This window comes from Macaca nemestrina, chromosome 3 (assembly GCF_043159975.1).
Source record: "Macaca nemestrina isolate mMacNem1 chromosome 3, mMacNem.hap1, whole genome shotgun sequence".
NCBI lineage: Eukaryota > Metazoa > Chordata > Mammalia > Primates > Cercopithecidae > Macaca > Macaca nemestrina.
The window spans coordinates 9,806,673-9,830,308 of NC_092127.1; the positions used below are offsets into that span (position 1 = coordinate 9,806,673).

Here is a 23,636-nt window from a genome sequence, read left to right on the forward strand (position 1 = left end):
GATGAAAATCAATGTTTGAAATTTAAAAATATGTGCAAGGGATAGGCTCTAGCCCCTATGAAAATAGTAAGTTGGAATATAAAATTGAGAAAAATTATAGAATTTTGCTTCAAAAGTTTAAAATGAAAAAAAAAAAGGTAAGTAGAAGAAAGATAAATTCAGGAGATGATTTTTTTCTAAGAATAGTTCAAGGACAGAAAGTCAAGGGAATAGCAAAGAAATAATACACAAATACTTAAAACTCAGTGTTTTTAACAGAATCTCTTTTCTCAGAAAAGCATGATATTAAAACAGTACCCAGTATATTAACATGGTAAATAAATGGAGACACAGACAGTCGCAAGATGGAAACTGAGCAACAGGGATAAAGAAATAATTTTAAATAAATATCAGAGAAACAAAATATATTAACTAGTGTAAAGATCATAGGTATATAACAGTTTTTACCACTACAATTAATGCTAAAAGAATGAAGCTAAAAGAAATACACTGGAATTACTTTACTAAACTTCAAGTTTTGACTTCCTTGCAAATGAAGTCATTGGAACTGAATTTCCACACACCCCATCCCCACCTGAAACAACTGAAAATTCAGACTTTATATGTAAACCAGTGGCTCTCAAGAAATTAGACATCAGGCAATGAAATACTGTGATCCCTTGGAGGCAGAAAATAAACAAACATGGTTAGTTTGTAATTCTCTAGCTTACTGCTCAGAAATAGGTATTTCAAGCTATGGGGTAGAGTGGGAGAATCCAGGCAGAGATCTACAGAGTCCTTGATTTAAGGACACAGAACTGAGCATGCAGGCAAGTCAGGGTGTCCTCAAAGTGCAAACCAAGTACTAGAGAACAAAAAGAGCTGCATAGGGAAAGAACTCCCCAAATCTGCAAAAGATCCCCTTCAAGTCCAAATATCTACTGATCACTACAGGTGTGTGAGAAAACAAATGGAGACTGCCAAACAAATCACTTGAATAGGTTAGGGTGAACAGTGCCCGACACACAAACCAGATTTCAAGTAATGCCTGTTCTCACCAGCCAGAGTGGAAATCGCCATAATTAATGTTACACTGAATAGAGTACTAAGATCTTGTATCAGTAGTAGAGAAAATTACTCTATACTAAAGGCTGCTTTGATCCAAGAATGGTCACAAGAAAGACCCAAAAGAATAAAATGTTCCCATTTGCATTTAGCAAATAAAGTTCAGAAGCTTCTATAGGACTGCAAAATATATCTGCAACATATAAGGTAAAATGTATAGCATCTGACACCCAATCAAAAACTATGAATCAGTCAAAAAGGCAGTAAACTATAACCCATAGCTAGAAGAAAAAATAATTAATGTTGACTCAGAAATGATACAGATGGCAGGATTACTAGATCAGGACTTTAAAAACTAACTGTATCCTACATCCCATCAAGAAACTAGATCAAAGAATAAACATATTAATGTGAGGTATGAAATAAATTACAAAGATCTAAACTTCTAGACATGAAAACTATAATATCTGAGATGAAAAGTACACTGAAGGTGATAAAGGTTAGAAGAGATACGTCAGAAGCAAGAAGAAATACAATTGAAGGCATAGTAAAAAAAAAAATCTATCAAAAAGGAAACGGAAAGAAAAAGGATTGAATGAAAACAAAATAAGCAGAGCATTGGTAAAGTGTGGAACAACTGCAAGCAACCAAATATGTGGGTATTAGAGTTCCACAGAGAGGGAGGAATTGGGTAGATACATTTAAATATATAATGGCCACAGATATTCCTATGCAAATAAGAAGATAATAATACAACATCTTTAAAGTACTGGGGCAAAAAGGAAAAGTCACCTTATAGTCCTTTACTAAGAGAAAATAAATTTTAGAAAGTGAAGGCAAAGCAAAGATTTATACAAACATAGATAACTAAAACACTTCATCACAAGCTGACTTTCATCAAAATAATTGTTAAGTCCGGGTGCAGTGGTGCACACCTGTCGTCCCAGATACTTGGGAGGCGGAGGCAGGAGAATCGCTTGAACCTGGGAGGTGGGGGTTACAGTGAGCTGAGATTGTGCCACTGCACTTCAGCCTGGGCGACAGAATGAGATTTAATCTCAAAAAAAAAGAAAGAAAGAAAGAAAGAAAGAAATGTTAAGTCTTTCAAGCAAAAGGAAAATGATACCACATGGATCAGTTATATGATATAAATGTATATAGACAATGAAACACAGAATATCAAAAATAGTAGCTTCATGAGTAAATATATATATTTTTATTATTTAAATAACTAAAATATAATTCACTACTTACAAAAAGGATAAAACAATGTATTGTGGAATTTACAACATCTATTGAAATAAAATATACAACAGTATAAAAGCTTTGAAGGTCTAAATAGAAGTATACTCTTGTAAAGATAGACTGTATGTTAAGTAGCATCGTATATTTGAAAATAGATTGTGAGAAGTTAGAATGTATACCCTAAACTTTATAGCAACTACTAAAATAATACAAAGACTCATACCTGCAAAGTCAATGCAGGAAATAAAACAGAGTAATAAGAAAATACTAATCCAAAATAGGCAGAAAAATGAGAAAATGGAACAAAGAATGGATGGGACAAAGAAAAAAAACAAATAACAAAATAACAATTTAAACACAACCATGTCAATAATTACAGTGCAGGTAAATGGTCTAAACAATTAAACACAAAGATTGTCACATTGAAATTAAAAGCAAGCATGAATAACTGACTGGCTGTAAGGCATCTACTTCTACTTTATAAAGATGCAAATAGGTTGGATGGAAAGAGTGTAAGGATGCAAAAAGTGTAAGAATGTAAACGGATACACTATGCTAATACCGATGAAAATAACATTCGAGGTGGCTATATTAATAGTAAGGTATTTTTCAGAACAAATAATAGTAACAGAGATAAAGAGGATAATGAAAATGTGGCCAATTTATTAGGAAAACATAGAAATTCTAACCATTACTTACAAGTAGCAGAAATTTCAAATATATAAAGCAAAAACTGATAAAACTGAAAGCATAGACAATCCCACAACACTAATCTCAAAATAATTGATAGAACATGTAGACAGAAAATCAGTGAGGATATAGAGTACTTGAAAACTCTATCCACCAACACTTTGTAACTAACATTTTATAGAACATTCCACTAAAAAATTGTAAGATACACATTCTTATCAAGTGCATACAGAACATTTACCAAGACAGACTATATTATGAGCCATAAAATCAATAAATTTTAGATGATGTAACTATTACAAAACATGTTCCTTAACTGTAATGCAGTTAAATTATGAATCAATAACATAAAGATATCTAGAAAATCTGCAAATATTTGGAAACAATATAAAACCCATGGAGAGTCAACTTGAAGTTATTTGTCTTTCATTTAAGTGAGGATATTTAACATGATTTTTCATTTCTTTCTAGCCACATTCAGCTAGAGAATTGGATTTTAACTATGGTTGTGTTTTACCCAAACAACCAACATGAAAAGAGAGAGGAGCAAGATTGTTAGGGATATATACAATTAATTTATTACAAAAGGGGATCTTGGACATCACAGAATGTATAAATGGTAAAACAGTATATAAAGGGAGAGAGCTAGAAGGATCCCCAGGAAGGATAAAGGGTAGCTGGCGTTGGGGACGGAGTTGGAAAGACAGCAGTGGTGGTCAGAGAGTAATTCTTGAAGTTTTTATTATAAAGAGTTTGCAATTATTGCTATTGAGAATTGTTCAAATTAAAAAATAATTTCAGGTTGATAAATAAATGTATTCAGAAGGAGAAAAGTTGAAAATCTAGAAAGTAACATTTAAAATTCAGACACAATAAAAAAGTGGAAAAATAAGTGGAGAATGGAAGAATGTATTTATGACATTTGTAACTAATAAAGAAACAGACAACAGAAAATAAGAATGCCAAAAGAGTAATGATAAAAACAAGCACTCATAGACATATGGACAAATACTATGAATAAGTCACTCAAATATTTATGTGCTATATCTATGGCACATAAATAATGCTTAATCTCATTAAGAAAGAAAGAAAGCACATTTAAGAAAATGAAATCCCTCCCTTAGGCAAGAATTCAAAAGGTTATTTATCCCAATACATAGAAATATAAGAATTCTCACATTGATTGAAATGTGAATTTGTCAATCACTTTGGAAGGCAAGTTGGTAAAATCTAGGGAAACCGAAGAGATGCATAGGTTACAAGTCAGCAATTCTGATTCTGGATAGATACTCAAACATATATATGTCATTGACTCTAATATCATTAACAATGTGTAGAAATCATAATAGCCACTAAAGGAAGAATAAGGAATTCAATGGAGATGTTGTTATACAATAAATTAAAACATTGCATTTGAATTAAATGAACAAATATCAACATTGGGAGATTTCAAAAAGCAAGACTCACAAAATATAAGTTCAGTGTAATTCTGTTTATGTTAGAATTTCAATTAAAATCAACTAATACAATATTAGTGTTTGTGTATATGTATAAATATAGCTGTATAAAAACTGTATACAATAAACACAAAATGGAGATTTCCTCTGGAAATGGATAAGAATGAAATTGCAGTGTATATGGGAAGTAAAAGCTGACTTTAACTACTCTGTTTCATTTTTGTAAAAAACATCTTAGAGAAATATAAAAAGTGATCAGATTTGTTTTTAACTGGTTGATGGATATAGAGTTAGAGTAGTTACCCTTATATTTGCTTTTATTTTTGAAATATGTCATTGTAAAAAGAAAGAATATTTGAAATGTCAGTATAGCTTATTATCTCAATGTCCATGGAGGGATATTCAGGGAGTACTATGAGATCTGGATGAGCTATATAATAACTAATGAAATTTATGTCATTGACTTCATATGGAAACAATTATATTGGTAGGAGACAAATTTATACAATCACAAATGCAATGTGAAATTTGGGTTTTCATGTGTGTTAACATCATTAGATAGATCACTTGGCCATACTTTCTTTTTTCTACGATACTTGTTGGAATTCACTTATACTGTGAAACAATTTATTCTTAATAGTTATAAATATTTTCTTAAATGTTATGAATGCAATATTTCATGTAAAAAGTGGATTTTTGGCCGGGCATGGTGGCTCATGCCTGTAATCCCAGCACTTTGGGAGGCCGAGGCGGTGGATCACCGGAGGTCAGGAGTTTGAGACTAGCCTGGCCAGCATGGTGAAAACCCTCTCTACTAATAATACAAAAATTAGCTGGGTTTGGTGGCGGGCACCTCTAATCCCAGCTACTTGCGAGGCTGAGGTAGGAGAATCGCTTGAACCTGGGAGGCGGAGGTTACAGTGAGTCTAGATCATTCCTTTGCATTCCAGCCTGGGCAACAAGAATGAAACTCCATCTCAAAAGAAAAAAAAGTGAAATTTTTAGCAGCAAATATTTTTGTTTTTGTTTTTGTTTTTGTTTTTTTGAGGTGGAGTCTCGCTCTGTCGCCCAGGCTGGAGTGCAGTGGCGCGATCTCGTCTCACTGCAAGCTCCGCCTCCCGGGTTCCCGCCATTCTCCTGCCTCAGCCTCCCGAGTAGCTGGGACTACAGGCGCCGCCACCACGCCCGGCTAATTTTTTTGTATTTTTTTAGTGGAGACGGGGTTTCATTGTGTTAGCCAGGATGGTCTCGATCTCCTGACCTCGTGATCCGCCCGCCTCGGCCTCCCAAAGTGCTGGGATTACAGGCTTGAGCCACCGCGCCCGGCCAGCAGCAAATATTTTTAAAAGTACCTTCTTTAACGTATTCACATTATCAAAACCTTCTCATTTGATGTTTTTCAAGTTCATGAAAATTATTTTTATCTTAAAGCTGGGATTTATAAAATATATAGTGAGTCTATTAAAAGTAAATATTTCAAATCGTGATTGATCAATGTATTTACAGAAATTGTGTAATAAGATTTCCATCTGATCTGTGAAATAATCAGAGTTCTATCTGATTTGTAAAACATTTCAGTAAATGAGAGGAAGACGTTATATGTCATGCCTGTTTATCTGTGTATGTTTGAAATAGTTGACATAATCTTAATATTTCTCCTTTAATCAAAAGGAAATCAAAGGGAAAACTTTAACATAATTGAACAAGCTAAAAATTTCTCATTATTTCTTCTATGTTTTTGTTCATTGAGTTTATCTTCACTTTTGATTAATTTTTTGAGATTCAAAAGAATTTTATTTAAGTTCTGATAGAAATATTCCTCATACAGCAATATTTCTTTTTTAAAAGTTTCTACACACATATACACAGAGCTGTCTCTTACAGGGAAATGTTAACAGCTATTACCATCCACAGTAAAATATATTTTGCACATTATTCATTTATACTCTAACTTTTGTTTGTTAAGTAATCAGAATGACATTCATGGATGACTGGAAATATTTGAAGTGGTATCTTCTATACTTAAAAATTAACTTCCTGTGTTTCTAATGTAAACTTAGTGATGCCAGACTGCTTTAATTATTAAGAATTTTCAGCAATGAGACTACTCAGTCTGGACTCTTATGTATCTCCGTTTCTTTCTACCATCATTAGCATAATTTTGGAAAGATTTTCTAATAGGAAAGAAAGGTTAAGAACAGTAAGTCCAAGTTTTATAATGTTTAAAAGAGTATTAGCATACTAATAAATAAATTCAATATCTTGTGGATGTCTTGGGAAGCCTTCTGTGATTTATGGATGGTTGTGGCTGTATACTCAGTGATACTATTCCAATTAAACAGGAAAAAAATGTTTAGAAGAGCTTACAGAAATAGTTACTAATAGCTATGTTTCTGTTGTGATATTGTGGCTTGAAGAAAAATAGGAATAAGGTGGTGAAACAAAGGAGACAATCAAAAGTTTCTCTCAGCAAAGGTGATTAAATTTTCATCATCCCCATGACATTGGAGAGTCCTGGGGCTTGTCCTTCCTCCAATAACCTATGTATTTCAGTTTGTGGGCTAGAAAGACAAAGCCATCACCAATAACACTGGCTTCTCAATAATTAAGTAAAATGATCTAAATTCTGCCACCAGTGATGATAAACCAGATTTGAGGTTCAGAATGATAACAGTATTATGCATTCTGGACACTCAGCCCTTCAGTGCTATCAAAGTGACCGCAATCATGATAGTTTTTCCCCAGCCTGTACCTGCATTCATGCAGGTGATGTTTGAACCTAAGCCACCACCTTCATGGTTATATTATTAGACTGGCCAACACTGTCTGAATAAAACTATTGAATTGGCCAGAAATATGGCTTGTATTTAAGTCTAGGCTAAAGAATACAATGGCTTTGTGACCTTATGAATGCCAGCGTGCTAATCTCTGTGTCTATTTCTTATTTCCAAATGCAGACATTTCTGTTTTGAGGAGGTCAATAGCAAGAAACTCAAAATAAATAATATGTGTTTGTTTATGACAAGAGATTCTATTATAGTAAAGGGATGAGTAGCATTATACATAGAAGAGGGAATGGGACAAGCTCTCAGAAAAGTGAAGGGTGAAGTAAAAGAAGAAATGAAGCTCAGAAACAGTTTGCAGTCTGGATATGAGCCTTCTGCTCATTAATGCACTTTGAGTTTTTAAAATTTTTCAGTTCTATTAAGTTTATAACTGACAAATGAAATTGTATATATTTAAAGAGTACAGTGTGATGATTTGACATATGTAAAAATTGTGAAATGATTACCATAATCCAGGTAATTAACACATTCATCACCTTATATAGTTAATTGTTTGGGGAAGGGTAAAACTATTAAAATCTACTCTTTTAGCATATTTCAAGTGTACAATACAATACAGTATTATTCATTCTAGCTACCATGCTGTACATAAGGTCCTCAGAACATATTCATTTTATGACTGAAAGCTTGTACTCTTTGGCCAACATCTCCCCATCCCCCCCTTTTTAACCTCTGAAAACCACTGTTCCACTCTCTGCTTCTGTAAGTTTGAACTTTTTTAGATTCCACATACACGTGAGACAGTATTTATCTTTCATTGTCTGGCTTATTTCACTTAGCATGAAATCCTCTAGTTTTGTTCATGCTGTTGCAAATGGCAGAATTTCCTTCTTTTTTCATGGCTTACTAATATCCCATTGTCTATATTACCATGTTGTTTTTATTCATTCATTTTTCAACAGACACTTATGTTGTTTTCCATGTAGTGACTGTTGTGAATAATTCTGCAACAATGGGGGTGCAGATATCTCTTCAACATATTGGTTTTGTTTTCTTTATGTACTCTGAAGTGGCATTGCTAGATCCCATAGTAGTTTGAGTTTGTTTTTTAAAAATTTTGAGGAACCTCCGTACTGGTTTTCATAATGGCTGCATCAATTTTCAATTCTACCAACAGTGTATGAGAGTTCCCTCTTCTCCACGTTCTTGCCAACATTTGTTATCTCTTGTCTTTTGTAATAGTCACCTTAAAAAGTGTAAGGTAATATTTCATCGTGACTTTGATTTACATTTCTAGAATGATTAGATTTGTGTCCAAAAATTATCTCTCATGTAAAAATATATTAGTTTTGCAGATTTAGACTTTGCAAAATTTAATTTTAGCTTACCCTCTTTTTAAAAGTGGATACTTTGCCTGCTATAGTTTGAACGTATACCACGAAAGTTCATACATTGAAAACTTAATTGCCATTGTAACACTATTGGGAGGTGGGTTTTTAAAGCCGTGATTATGACATGAGAGCTCTGCCTTTGTGAATGGATTAATGCCATTATCATTGAGAGTGGCTTCCTCATAAGAAGGTTGAGTTCAACTCGCTTCCCTGTCTGTCTCATGTGCTCACTTCTGTCCTCCACCTTCTGCCATGGGGTGACCTCCAGCAGACGCCAACACCATGCTCTTGGACTTCCCAGACTCCACAAATGTCAGACACTTAGATGTCTGTTGTTTATAAATTACCCAATCTGTGGAATTGTCATAACAGCAGATTATAGACTGAGACTATACCTCATACAACTTTTTAAAAATATATGCTGCCTTACACATAGATAGTATCATTTTTTTTATTAACTTTGCCTAAATTGATGGCTTTTCAAACATTGTGTTATTTATAAACTTCATTTATGCTACATTTATGCATTCTATAATCTATATTTCTCTTTCTAGATAACCATACCACATGGATAGCATCTCTTTCGTTGGATGCGGGTGCACATTAAGTGAAAGAGGTTTTAGAGGTGAGCAAGGATTCTATAGGACAAAATTTCATAATATTAAATAATACAATTAACCATTAGTATTCAACTTGAAAATGCATTTTGGCACTTTCATATATACAGCGGAACTCCCATTTATAAAACCATCAGATATTGTGAGACTTATTTACTCTCACGAGAACAGTATGGGGGAAATGGCCCCGTGATTCAATTATCTCCACCTGAGCTGGCCCTTGACATAGGGGGATTATTGTAATTCCAGGTGAGATTTAAGTGACGACACCTGCCTATGAGTCTCTTCTGCCTATATCAAAATCAAGTTAGTTACTTCCTAGATATCATGACTGTACAAGCATTGGGTAAATACACCCATTCCAAATGGGATAAATTGACCAAGACGAAGGGGCTACAGGCCCCAAACTAGTCTGAAATCCAGTGGGGCAGGCAAATCTTAGAGCTCCAAAATGATCTCCTTTGACTCCTTGTGTCACATCCAGGTCATGCTGATGCAAGAGGAGGGCTCCCAAGCCTGGGCAGTTCCACCCCTGTGACTTTGCAGGGTACAGCCCTCCACTCCTGGCTGGTTCCACAGGCTGGCATTGAGTGTCTGTGGCTTTTCCAGGCACACGATACAAGCTCTCAGTGGATCTACCATTCTGGAGCCTGCAGGGTGGTGGCCCTCTTCTCACAGCTCCACTAGGCAGTTTCCCAGTGGACACTCTTTGTGGGGCCTCCAACCCCACATTTCCTTTCTGCACTGCCCTAGCAGAGGTTCTCCATGAGGGTCCCACCTGCTGCAGCAAACCTCTGCCTAATATCCAGGCATTTCCATACATCCTCTGAAATCTAGGCAGAGGTTTCCAAACCTCAATTCTTAACTTCTGTGTACCCGCAGTCTCAACATCACATGGAAGCCACCAAGGCTTGGGGCTTGCACACTCTGAAGCCAAGCCCCAGCTGTACATTGGTCCCTTTTAGCCATGGCTAGAGCAACTTGGAGGCAGAATGCCAAGTCCCTAAGCTGCATACAGCAGAGGGGCCTTGGGTCCAGCCCATGAAACCATTTTTTCCTCCTATGCTTTTGGGCCTATTCTGGGAGAGGATGCCCAAAAGAGACATTTTCCCCATTGTCTTGGTGATTAACATTCGACTTCTTATTACTGATGCAAATTTCTGCAGCTGGCTTGAATTTTTCCCCAGAACATTGGTTTTTCTTTTCTCTTGCATTGTCAGGCTGCAAACTTTCCAAACTTGTGTGCTCTACTTTCTTTCGAATGTTTCATCACTTAGAAATTTCTTCTGCGAGATACCCTAAATCATCTCTCTCGTGTTCAAAGTTCCACAGATCTCTAGGGCAGGGGCAAAATGCCACCAGTCTCTTTGCACGGCAAGAGTGACCTTTACACCAGTTCCCAAGTTCCTCATCTCCATCTGAGACCACCTCAGCCTGGACTTATCATTCCACATCACTAACAGCATTTTGGTAAAAGCCATTCAGCAAGTCTCTAAGAATTTCCAAATTTTTCCACATTTTCCTATCTTCTTCTGAGCCCTGCAAATGGTTCCAACTTCTACCTATTAGCCAGTTCCAAAGTCACTTCCAATTTTGAGGGATCTTTACAGCAGCACCCCACTCCAAGTACCAATTTACTGTATTAGTTTGTTCTCATACTGCTAGTAAAGACATACCTGAGATGAGGCAATTTAAAAATGAAAAAGGTTTAACTCCACATGGCTAGGGAGGCCTCACAATCATGGTCGAAGATGAACAAGGAGCAAAGTTACATCTACATGGTGGCAGGCAAAAGGGCTTGTGCAGGGGAACTCCCATTTATCAAACTACAAGATCTGATGGGACTTATTCACTACCACGAGAACAGTATGGTAGAAACCGCCCCCATGATTCAATTATTTTCACCTGGCCCTGCCCTTGACACTTGGGGATTATTACAATTCAAGGTGAGATTTGGGTGGAGACACAGCCAAACCATATCAGCCATAATATCTTAAAATATCCCAAAATATTACTACTGTCATAATTCATAACACAAATGGTGATAAAATAACATTTTAATGAGATGCTTTATACGAACATAGCTGTTACTGAAGCATAGATCTGTATCTAAGTTGTCATTAGTAAATAACCTTTGAAAATGTCCTTGTTAATAAGGTAGACTATGTTTTATAAAATTTGAAGGAAGGGATAACTGCTGTTCAAAATTTGATTTCAAATTGGAAAGTAGGATTTTCATCTAATGTCAAATTAATGTATTTGAATTGAGACTATATTAAAACATGTACAGTAGAGTCATATCTCTTTTTTTGTGTTTCACAGATATTGTACTTTACAAATTGAAGGTTTGTAGTAGCCCTGCATCAAGCAAGTCTATTGCTGCCGTTTTTCCAACAGCATGTGCTTTTTTTGTGTCTCTGTGTCACATTTTGGTAATTATCCAAATATTGCAAACTTTTTCATTATTATAGTATCTTTTATGGTGATTTGTGATCAGTGATCTTTGATGTTATTGTTGTAATTGTTTTGAGAGTGCCACAAACCAAGCCCATACACAATGGCAAAATTAATGGATAAATGTGTGTTCTCACTGCTCCAACAATTGACCCTTTTTCCATTTCTGTCCTCCTCAAGTTTTCCCATTCCTTGAAACACAATGATTTTAAAATTAGGCTAATTAATAACCTTACAATGACCTGTTAAGTGTTTAAGTAAAAGGATATCTCTTGATTTAATTCAAAAATCAAAAACTAGAAATCATTAAACATAGTGTCATGTCGAAAGTTGAGATCGGCTGAAAGTTAGGCCTCCTGTACCAAATGGTTCACTAAGCTGTGACTGCAAAGGAAAAGTTGTTGAAGTAAGTTAAGTTTACTACTCCAGCAAACATACAAAAGATAAGAAAGCAAAACAGCTATATTGCTGATACGGAGGAAATTTGAGTCTTCCGGATAGAAGGTCTAACCAGCTGCTACATTCCCTTAAACCAAAACCTAACCCAGAGCAAGGCTCCAACTCTCTTCATGGCTGAAAGAGGTAAGGAAGTTGCAGAAGGAAAGTTTGAAGTTAGCAGAGGTTGGTTCATGAGGTTTAAGAAAAGAAACTGTCTCCATAATACACAAGAGCAAGATGACACCATGAGTGTTCATGGAGTAGCTGCAGCAAGTTTTTCAGAAGACCTGGCTATGATACTTGATAAAGGTGGCAAAACCAGTAGATTTTTGATATATACTAAGTCTTATACTGGAAGAAGATGTCATGTAGGACTTTTATAACTACAGAGGAGAAGTCAATGCCTGGCTTCAAAGTTTCAAAGGACAGGCTGACTGTTTTGTTAGGGGTGAATACAGCTGATTACTTCAAGATGAAGACAATTCTTATATATTTCAAAAATCCTAGTGCCTTTAAGAATTTTGTCGAATATACTCGGCCTGTGCTCTAGGAATGGAAAAACAAAGCCTGGATGGCAGTATATCCGTTTAAAGCATAGTTAACTGAATATTTTAAGCCCTCTATTGAGACCTACTGCTTAGGAAAAAAGATTCTTTTCAAAAGATTACTGCTCATTGACAATACAACCGGTCATGGAAGAGCTCTGATGGAGATACACAAGGGGTTAACATTGTTTTCATGCCTGCTAACACAGTGTCTGTTCTGCAGCACATGTATCCTGGAGTAATTTCAACCTTCAAGTCTTATTATGTAAGAAATACATTTTGTAATGCTAGAAGTTTCATAGATAATGATTCCTCTGATTAATATGGTCATAGTTAATTAAAGCTGTCGAGAAAAAAGGCAACATTCCAGAAGCCATTAAGAACACTTTTGATTCATGGGGCAATGTCCAAATATCAACATTAACAGGAGTGTGGCAGACATTGATTCCAACCCTCACGAATGACTTTGAGAGGTTCCAGACCCCAGTGGAGGAATCAACTGCAGAGGTGGTGGAAATAGCAAGAGAACTAGAATTAGAAGCAGAGCCTGAAAACATGATTGAATTACTGCAATCTCATGAGTGGATGAGGAGTTGCTTCTTGTGGCTGACCAAAGAAAGTGGTTTCTTGAGATGGAATCTACTTCTGGTAAAGATGCTGTGAACATTATTGAAATAACAGAAAAGAATTTAGAACATTACGTAAACTTATTTGATAAAGCTGCAGCAGGGATTGAGAGGATTGACTTCAATTTGAAAAAATATTCTACTGTGGATAACATATTATTGCACAACAATGCATGCTACCCAGAAGCCTTTTGTGAAGGGAGGAGTCAATTAATGTGGCAAACTTCATCGTCTTATTTTAAGAAATTGTCCCAGATACCCTAGCCTTCAGTAACCAGAACCCTCATCAGTCAGCAGCCATCAATATTGAGGTGAGATTCTCTACCAGCAAAGGGATTACAGCTCTCTGAAGGCTCAGATGATCATTAGCATTTTTCAGCAATAAAATATTTTTAAATTAAGCTATGTACATGTTTTTAGACATAATGCTAATACACCCTTATGGATTACAGTATGTAGTAAGCATACATTTATATGCACTGAGAAACCAAAATTTTGTGTGACTTACGTCATTGTAATGATCACTTTATCTCGGTGGTCTATACTTGAACCTGCAATATCTATAAGGTATGCCTTTAAATGACAGCTTGACAGACTGCAAATTTTGTGATAAAATTCAAGTAAGGAATGCATTATGTATTGAATTTTCTTGGAAAACAAATTTCTATACTGATATATCTCTGCTTAAAATTATTTTATGAATTATATTGTGAAGAAAAGTCCAACTTTAAAAATCAATAGGTCATGTTACTTATTATTCTTTTACACCATATTATCCCCACAAATAACAATAAGTACCAAATAAGAACATCATAAAAATTCAGCAGAAGATAGTTCAATGGACTTGGATGTAGGAAAGTTGAAAGGCACTCACTGCCTTTCAACAAACCCCTTAAAAAAAAGTTTTTGTTTTCTGACTCCTTATCTATAAATAAAGGAGTTTTGTTTGATAAGTTACAAATTTACTTTTATATTCAAAATTCAATAATACAATATTTATGTGATCTCTTTATCAATTAAATCATCACTGTTTCTCCCTAAACCTAAGCTAGCAAATATTGAAAGAAATCTGAAATGCTTTTAATAAGCAGATGTGTATGGGTGCAGTGGTTTACACCTGTAATACCAGTACTTTGGGAGGCCGAGGCAGGTGAATCACCTGAGGTCAGGAGTTTGAGACCAGCCTGACTAACATGGTGAAACCCCATCTCTACTAAAAGTACAAAAATTAGCCAGGCATAGTGGTGCCTGCCTGTAAGCCCAGCTACTTAGGAAGCTGAGGAAAGAGAATCACTTCAATCCAGGAGACGGAGGTTGCAGTGAGCCAAGATCTCACCACTGCACTCCAGCCTATGCGATAGAGCAAGATTTCATCTCAAAAAAAAAAAAAAAAAAGTAACATTTTTCACACTTATTATTGTTAGAGCAGGGGCGCTGTCATTTTGGCCCAACACGGCCACTTTAAATTCCAGCTCCCTTTCTAGCCTCACGCATTTCAAGGAAACCACTTCTCTTCTAATTACAAGCAGTCGTAAAGAGCAGACAGTAAGACACAGATAAGACACCTCAGGCACAGAGGAAGGTAGGGGGAAAGTCTCTTGGGTAACTGTCAAACCTAACCCTCATACAACGGGCCCCAGTAGAACAGTGGGCCTTAATAAGCACGTTTGTTTCTCTTCAGGTGCAGACTTGGGGGGTGCGCCTGCAGCTGCAGAAAGATGTATGGGAACAAACACACAACTCTCCCTCCCAGATAAGCACAACAGCAACAACAACAAAACACAGAAAAAAAAAAAACACACACACAGAAGCAATGCAAGTTTCTAATAAACTCTCCCACCCTGAATCCTGAAAAACTGTTAGTCTGTTAGAGATTGTGCCTCTAACCTAACTCAGCCAGATGCCCCTCTCAGGTTTATTTTCTCTAAAATAAACCTATCATAACTGGCAAGCCACCTTTCATGCTTCTTTCCTCTTCAATCCTTAAAATCATAGTATTAAATTTTATTCTTAGTCTGTTTACTAAAAGCTCTACATGTCAATATAGAATATGAAATTTATTTTCACAGTTAGCATAAAGACATATTGCTTAAAGACACAATATTCATATGGAGATTGAAGATGATTAAAATAGAGAAAAAAATTCCTCTTTCAGATAGTTAAATGTGATCACAGCACATTTTTATTTAAGGGTATTGTGCTTGAATCTCTACCCTTAGTACACCAGGAAGAAACGACTTTAAAATATAATTTTAAAATGTTACCTCATTTTCTGTTTTGAACTTTTGTATGTGTAAAAATTCTAAGAAGGATTGTTGTCCAACTTTGAAAGACAGAATCTGACATTTTTTGAGGGAGTGGTGTGAGGGTCAATCACAACTAGAAACCAGAAAGAAAAATTAAAAAACAATTATAGCAAATAGTTTGCTTTTAAACTGATAATGGCAGAATTGCCTGATAAAATGTTCATAACTCAAGACAAAGCAAGAGATTATCTTTTTCATTTAGTCTAATTAGAAATAATGCTTCTTATCTTTTTAGCTCTTTATAGCTCCGCTTCACTTACTCTTTAATACATTTGGACATCCCAATCTATACATCTTACTCTTTTTGTTTTTTAACTTGTACTCATCCATCTTTGGATGTTTCTTCACTTACTCAGTTTAGATTTCATGATCCTTTGTTAAAATCAGTCATTGCAAATACCCTCAACTCCCTTGTCCCCTTCTCTCACCTTCATAATTACTGGCAAAACGATTATTAGTGAAACCAAACTCACCTTCATTCCATGTTTGCAACCCAAGATGAAGAAATCCCACAACAATGTGGGCTGTTCTCACTTTAAAAATCATGAACACAGATTTTAGATTGGCAGTTATTTCTCACACAGACTATTATATTTCCTGGCAAAATTTGCTTTCACACTTTCTTAGATGATTATTTTGTAAATTATTCTCACTGCCCATCCACTTGCCTTCACTATACCCCTATTTGCCATCTGATAACCCTTCCTCAAATTTCACTTTACCAAGAAAATAGAAGCAGGAAGATGACAAAAGCTAACACTAAATCTTTGAAGCCATGTTCTCTCTGCCCACAGTTGTCTTTCCACATGATGTAGGAAATGCGTCAGTCTTCCTAACTCTGGCCTGCAGGTCTTATGCTTGGGATCCCATCCACTTTGCCTACTGAATACTCTCATTTCCGCAAACACCCTTTCCGTTTTTATGATTCATTGAATTCACCCTCCTAGTTCAGTACTCCAGTCATCTTGCAGACAACTATAATTCCTTCCTTGCAACCAATGTCCACCTTCATTTGCTTGTCCATTTATAGCAAATTATTTTGCTGTAATTTTCTATATCAATTTACAGCAAAATTTCTTTTTTTATTATTATTATACTTTAAGTTCTAGGGTACATGTGCATAACGTGCAGGTTTGTTACATATGTATACTTCTGCCATGTTGATGTGCTGCACCCATCAACTCGTCATTTACATCAGGTATAACTCCCAATGCAATCCCTCCCCCCTCCCCCCTCCCCGTGATAGGCCCTGGTGTGTGATGTTCCCCTTCCCGAGTCCAAGTGATCTCATTGTTCAGTTCCCACCTATGAGTGAGAACATGCGGTGTTTGGTTTTCTTTTTCTAATTAAAAACAACTTACTGTTTTTATATTTCTTAAAATTGTTACTTTAGACTTGGGGGCACCTCTTGCAAGTTTGTTCCATTGCATAATGCTGAGGTTTGGGCTTCTGATGGTCCCATCACCCAAGTAGTGAACATAGTACCTACTGAGTAGATTCTCAATCCTTTCTATCCTCCCTCCTCCAACTCTTTTATAATCCTCAGTGTCTATTTTTTCCGTCTTTGTGTCCCTGCTGACTCCATGTTCAGAGTCCACTAATAAGTGGGAACATGTAGTATTTGATTTTCTGTTTCTGTGTTAATTCGCTTAAGATTATGGCCTACAACTGCATCCATGTTATTTACAGTAAAATTTCTTGAAGATGTCATATTTTATTTCTATCTCTACTGTTGCCATCTCCCACTCTCTAACTCCCTACAGTCAGGTTTCTCTGCTGACGACTCTATGAAAAGTCTTATCAAAGTCACCAAGAACTTTCCAATTGCCAACTTTAATAATATATTCTCTGCTGTCATCCCACTCAGTCACTTAGTATCACTTGTTATACTTTAGCACTACCACAATTTGAAAACATTTATTTATATTCCTTCTATTTCCAACATACTTTCTTGGCTTCTTTACTACATCATTGGCTGACTCTTTCCAGTTTTCCATTTCTAACTCTGCTCTTGTCCTGGCATCTATTTTTAAAGAATGACCTACTGCTTTATCCAGGGTGCTCTTTAAAAGATCTAAAATTTGTATTTAAAATTGCAACATAGGAAATCACATCTTGTCCCATGACAATTAAGTAGAATCAGTGTATTGATGGCTCCTTAATTTACAACACATGTTATACCAGTCTTATATATCTAAATATATTATATGTGTGTGTATATATGTGTGTGTGTGTTTATATATATGTGTGTGTGTGTGTGTATATGCACATGATTCCAGACTTACCTCTGAGATCACTTGTGAGACTTTACTGTCTTATTATCACCTCAGAACCAACTAAAATTTGATTTTATAGCCAAATACTATTCTTTATTAAAATTCTTTATTAATTTTCTTCCCATCATGTCTATGTAGGAGTGAAACTTACATCCTGTTTTTATTGAGAAAGACTTAGAATTCTTGGCTGCCATTCCTTTTTTGAATAACCATTTATCAATCAGAAATTTATTTTTTGTGCAATAAAATATATATAAATATATCCCATATTTTTTCCATTTTGTTTCCGCCACTAAATTTCTATAAACCACTATCATCTATCAGTCATTATTTTGCTGTAATCTCTCACTCATTATTTTGCTGTAGCCCCCTGAGTTTCCCTATGTATTGTCCTGCTCTAAATTCTCTAAAAAAAAATCATTCTTTCTCTGTAGTATTTCTTTTTTGCAAAATTATTTGAGATAAAAATTTAAAAATGTGGAACATTCCCAGTCACATTCACCAGAATTTCAACTTTTAAATTTTTTACAATTTTTTTTTTTTAAAAATCCATCTTTGTCACTAGCTTTGCAATTTTTGGCTCACCCAAGCTGTGTGACCTTGGCAGGTTATGTATCATTTCATCTTTTAGATGGTGGGAACTGTGCTAGCATTATAGATGTGCTGTGATGATTAGCAAAGGTAACCATTTAAAGTATTCAAACAATTCCTGGTTCATATTAAGTAGTACTCAATAAATACTATTGATTATCATAATTAACATTGTACAGTTGCCCCAAGAACAACATGGATTTGAACTGTTCAGGTCCCCTAACATGTGGTATTTTTCAATAAATCAGTTGAAACAACTTTTAAAGATTGTGACAATTTGCAAAACTGCACAGCATAGGAATATAAAAATAATTAAGAAAAAGTTTGGTATCCTATAAATATATGTAGATACTAGTCTTTTTATATGTTGATCAACTGTTTATGCTATCATTAAAGTGTCTGAACAAAAGTAGGCTAAAAACAGTTAAGTTTTGGGGAAGTCAAAGTTTAACCATGTGTGTGGACCTTGTGAAGATGGGGGACCTAATCCTTGCATTGTTCAAGGGTCAAGTGCATTCACTTCTATCTTATTTTTCATCTTTTGTGGTCAATCACACACACACACACACACACACACACAGAGCTCACAAACATATACGTATACGTGTATTATATTTGTATATTTACAGTCAGTCCTCTACATCAGAGGATTTCACATCAGAGGATTCAACCAACTCTGGGTCAAAAATATTTTTTAAAAAAACATTGTATCTGTACTGAACATGTCCAGATTTTGTTTTTCTTGTCATTATTCCCTAAACAGTATAGATTGGCAACTAATAACATAGCATTTATGTTGTATTAGATATTATAAGTAATGTAGACAATTTGAAGTAGAGGAGGATGTGCATACATTACATGCAGATACTAGGCCTTTTTATATCACGAACTCGAGCATCCACAGATTTTGGCATCCATGGGAGATCCTGGAACCAAACACTAAGGAGTGACTGTATATAGAGATATGATAGTCATACAAATTTTGCACATTTTCAATAACAATATTATAAACATTTATATACTTACCTCAAACTCATAAAGTATAATATTATCTGTATCTTTGAAAGGCCCACTCTTCTTACCATGACTGCATTTCTCACTTTGTCTCAAAATAACACTAAGGTTACATATAGATCCCCTCCTATGTTTTTCATTTTTCATTTGCATCTTACAACAGAGTTGCTGAACTTGCACGAGAAACGTAAGCTCCCTGGATTATTGTAAAGTGGTCACTGTGAAGCAGCTGCCTCCGTGAGAACTTGCCCCCGAGCTCCCTTGTATTTAGGTGCGGCGACACGAAAAGTTCTAGCTTAGCTGGAAAATGAATGGAAGTGATATGTCGCACTTTGGGACCAGATGTGGGCGTGTTCTTCCTTGCTCTTTTCCCCTTCAGCTAGATGGATGAGGAAGTGTGTGACTGTGGAGGTGATGGAGTCTCTAAATGGAAGGAGTTCCACGTGTTTTAGAGAGTTTCATGAGAAAAAAAAAAAAATTCTAAAATTTTGACTTTTGAGTATTGAAAACGGCTAAAAATACACAAACAATATAGACTTATATCCCTAAAAAAAGTGTTTATTTTAAACATTTTGCCTGTTTTTGCACTTTACAAAAACAGTTGCAATATATATCATTCTGTGATTTGCTTTTATTATTCAAAACTATATTATTTCTCCTGGAAGTTTTCCATGCAAACATCTATAGTTTAGTCACTTCTATTCCCCTATGATATTTTATTATATAAATGTATTAAATTATATTCATTCACTTATCCTTTGATTCAACTGGAAAGAATTGGAATCTTTATAATATTTGATGGTATAGCTCACCCATATTGTTTGATGAAATTTTATAACTCTGTTCCAAAAGGCCTTTTACATCATTTAACATAATTCAGAATTTGATTTGCTCTTGTAAAAAATATTGATGTTGACACGATATGGAAACCTCCGTGGAAATAATTAGAAAAAAAAGAAATAATTATTGCCATGTATATTTTTTGGTTAATCAGCCATTATAAACTTTTTTATTAACCCTAATAATTTATTTATAAATTTGTTGCATTTGCTATGGACATAACAATCCAATTGCAAATAACTAGAATTTTGTTTTATGCATATAATTCATTTCTTAGTAAACTGCCTAGAACTCCTAATGAAAAAAAGAAAGATAAAGGGAAGTGTAAATAGTTTGCATTTGTATCTTGATCCTAATCTTAAATATGAGAAGATACAAATGTAAACTATTTACACTTCTGTTTATCTTTCTTTCCCCCTTTAGAAGTTCTAAGGGAATAGATCACATAAAATCTGCTGCTTGAATGTATGGTGAAACTTGCCCTTAAAATTATTCAGCCTGTCATCTTCTTTGTGAAAAGATTTTGACTATAGGTACAATTTCATTAATGATTACAAGATTATTCATCTTTACAATTTCATTTTGAATCAGGTTAGATAAGTAATATATTTTTTCCATCTTAGCTTTAAAAATTTTTTTTTCACAAATTAGAAGTAAAAGTCTCCTATATTACATAAAATATATTTCTTGTTCCTTATCTATTTTTTCTTACTCTTGGGTTTTTACACTTGGGTATTTCTAATATTGTTTTAGTCTTTACCAAAAAAAAAAAAAAACTGTATTTTTATTCTCTAATTGCCAGTTATTATTATTTAAATTTCTTTCGTTGTTTTCTGCTGTCTACTTTTATATTAAAATGGATGCTAAGTTCATTAATTGTGAATTTTTTCTTCATTTCTTTTGTAGGTTTATTGAATTTTCTCTTCTATGTTCTGCTTTATAGTTTTCTTAAAAATTTTGTGTAAGACCACTATACTGCAGCCATTGAAATTTTTTTTTTTCTTGTTGAGGCATAACTTTATAAAGCAAAGTGCATGATGCGAAGTGCACAGCTTGATGAATATTTTTAAATGTTACAGCTACGTAACTGCAGCACAGATCAAGGTATAACACACCTCCAGTACCCCAATTGGCTCCCTTAAGTCCTCTCAGAGTTAAGGTGCGCTGTCCAAAGGATGCTACTATTTGTTTTGGAAATCGGTTTCCAAAGAATTATGTAACATACATTCTTTTTGTCGAGCTTATTTCACTACACATTTTTATGTTGCTCTAGATCCTTATAATCACTAGCTATTGTCCTTATCAAAATAATCTGATAGTCCAGTGAAATCGTCTGTAAGTTTTGACTGGTAGAAGGTTCCTTATTGCTTAATTTGAACTATTTTTCAAATCGTAATTTTATTTTGATCATTAACTATAAGTGTGCTTTACATTTCAACCATGTATGAATGCTCTACATATGTGTTTGTTACTGACTGTTTTCTGTATGATTCCAGTAATTAGAAGTGCACATATGTTCCTGGCTTTTTGAATATTTTTACCTTACAGTAGTAATCCATATAAAACTAACACTTATGCTTTATTTCTAATTTGTTTGATATTAATAATTGAATATCAGTATTAATTTAATTAATACTTAGTGTAATATTATATACAATTTTTGAATAGCATCATTAATTCTTGCCTAGCGTAACATTATATGGAATTTTTGAAGAGCAGAATTAATTTAACACTTACCTAGTGTAATATTATATACAATTTTTGAATAGCAGTATTAATTTAATTAATATTTACCTAGTATAATATTATATACAATTTATTTAACATATTTGGTTTTATATTTAAGGGACTTCTCTTGAATTCAGTATTTTGATTTATTTCTAGTATCTTATTTTGTGTTTTTCTTTTCTCCTTATTTTCTGTTTCTTGTGTGTCTAATTTGGGAGCTTATTATTATTTCTCAATTCTTTTCACCCAATTTTTGAAACTCATTATTGCCATTCATTTTGTTGACAATTTTAAGTGGGGGAAATCTCTGTTTTTGTTTTTCAGATAATGTCTTTATTCTGTGCTTGTTTTGTCCTTGTTCTGTTCTTGTTCTTGAGAGATGGTTTCACTGATTACAACAATCTAGGTTGAAATGTGTTTTCTTTCAGTACATTAAAGATATAACAATTTCATTCACTTCTGGTCTTGTCCTTGAAAAGTCAGCCCTTAAGTTAATTAAAGTTCCTTTGCAGACAATATTCTCTCATCTCAGCTGCTTCTAAGACTTTCTCTCTATCTTTGGTTTATTGCAATTTTACCCTGCTATGCCTAATAGGAGAATTTCTCTTCCTTCCTTCCTTCCTTCCTTCCTTCTTTCCTTCCTTCCTTCCTTCCTTCCTTCCTTCCTTCCTTCCTTCCTTCCTTCCTTCCTTCCTTCCTTCCTCCCTCATTCTCTCTCTCTCTTTTCTTTCTCTTTTTTTGTTTTCCCTTCCTTCCTTCCTTTCTCTCTTTTTTTAATCATTACTTTGATTAAGTTATATTACTAGTTCTATTTCTTCTAATATTTTATTTTAAACTCAAATTATTTGTGTGTTATATATGCTCACTTCTAATCATTCACCTTTTTCATATTTTCAAGTCTCCATGTATTTGTTATTCATAATAATAATACATATTTCATGTTCTAATAATATTAGTATCCGAATGTTCTAATATTATTATATTCTATTGTCTGATTTATTTTAACATCTGAAGTAATTGTCTTCAGTAGTCATTTTTTGTGTGTGGTTTCTACAGCTTCTCACTCATAGTACTTTCATTTCTTGTGGAATTTGTTATTTTCAACTGTGAATAGTTATTACCTGGAAATTTTTTCTTATCGTAGTATTGAAGTCTGATTGACATTGAATTGTTTGAATTTTTTTCTTTTGTCACTTTCCCTGGGGGTGGACGTATTACCCTAACGGCACTGAAATGAAAATATTTTATATAGGTATACAAAATAAGGCTTCAAATTCTTGTGAGGGTTGCCTCGTGAACATAAATTCTTAAAGGAGACATTATTACCTCTTTGTATAACATCAATATTCAGGCACAATATTTTCCGAAGGCTTCTAAGAAATAGTATTTGATTTTAAAAGATACATAAAAACTTTATCAAGCAAAAAAAGAAAAAAAAAGGAATCTTAACAGTCATGTATTAGTCCATTCTCACACTACTGTGAAGAAATACCCAAGACTGGGTACTTTATAAAGAAAGATATTTAATTGACTCAGTTCTGCGTGGCTGGGGAGGCCTCAGGAAACTTACAATCATGGTGGCAGGCAA

At 34.5% G+C, this 23,636-nt stretch overlaps 1 long non-coding RNA gene across 2 annotated transcripts in view; it reads left to right on the top strand.

Moving 5' to 3' along the window:
* LOC139362272 (uncharacterized) overlaps positions 1–23,636 on the top strand; it is a 42,810-nt gene that overhangs the window by 11,188 nt on the left and 7,986 nt on the right. Inside the window, exons 3-4 of one of the 2 annotated variants that reach the window (XR_011620783.1) lie at positions 9,168–9,238; positions 11,553–11,652. This is a non-coding gene — a long non-coding RNA (uncharacterized lncRNA). Of the gene's footprint in view, positions 1–9,167; positions 9,239–11,552; positions 11,653–23,636 lie in introns of those variants that run through there. The other variant, XR_011620782.1, reaches the window with a different exon arrangement.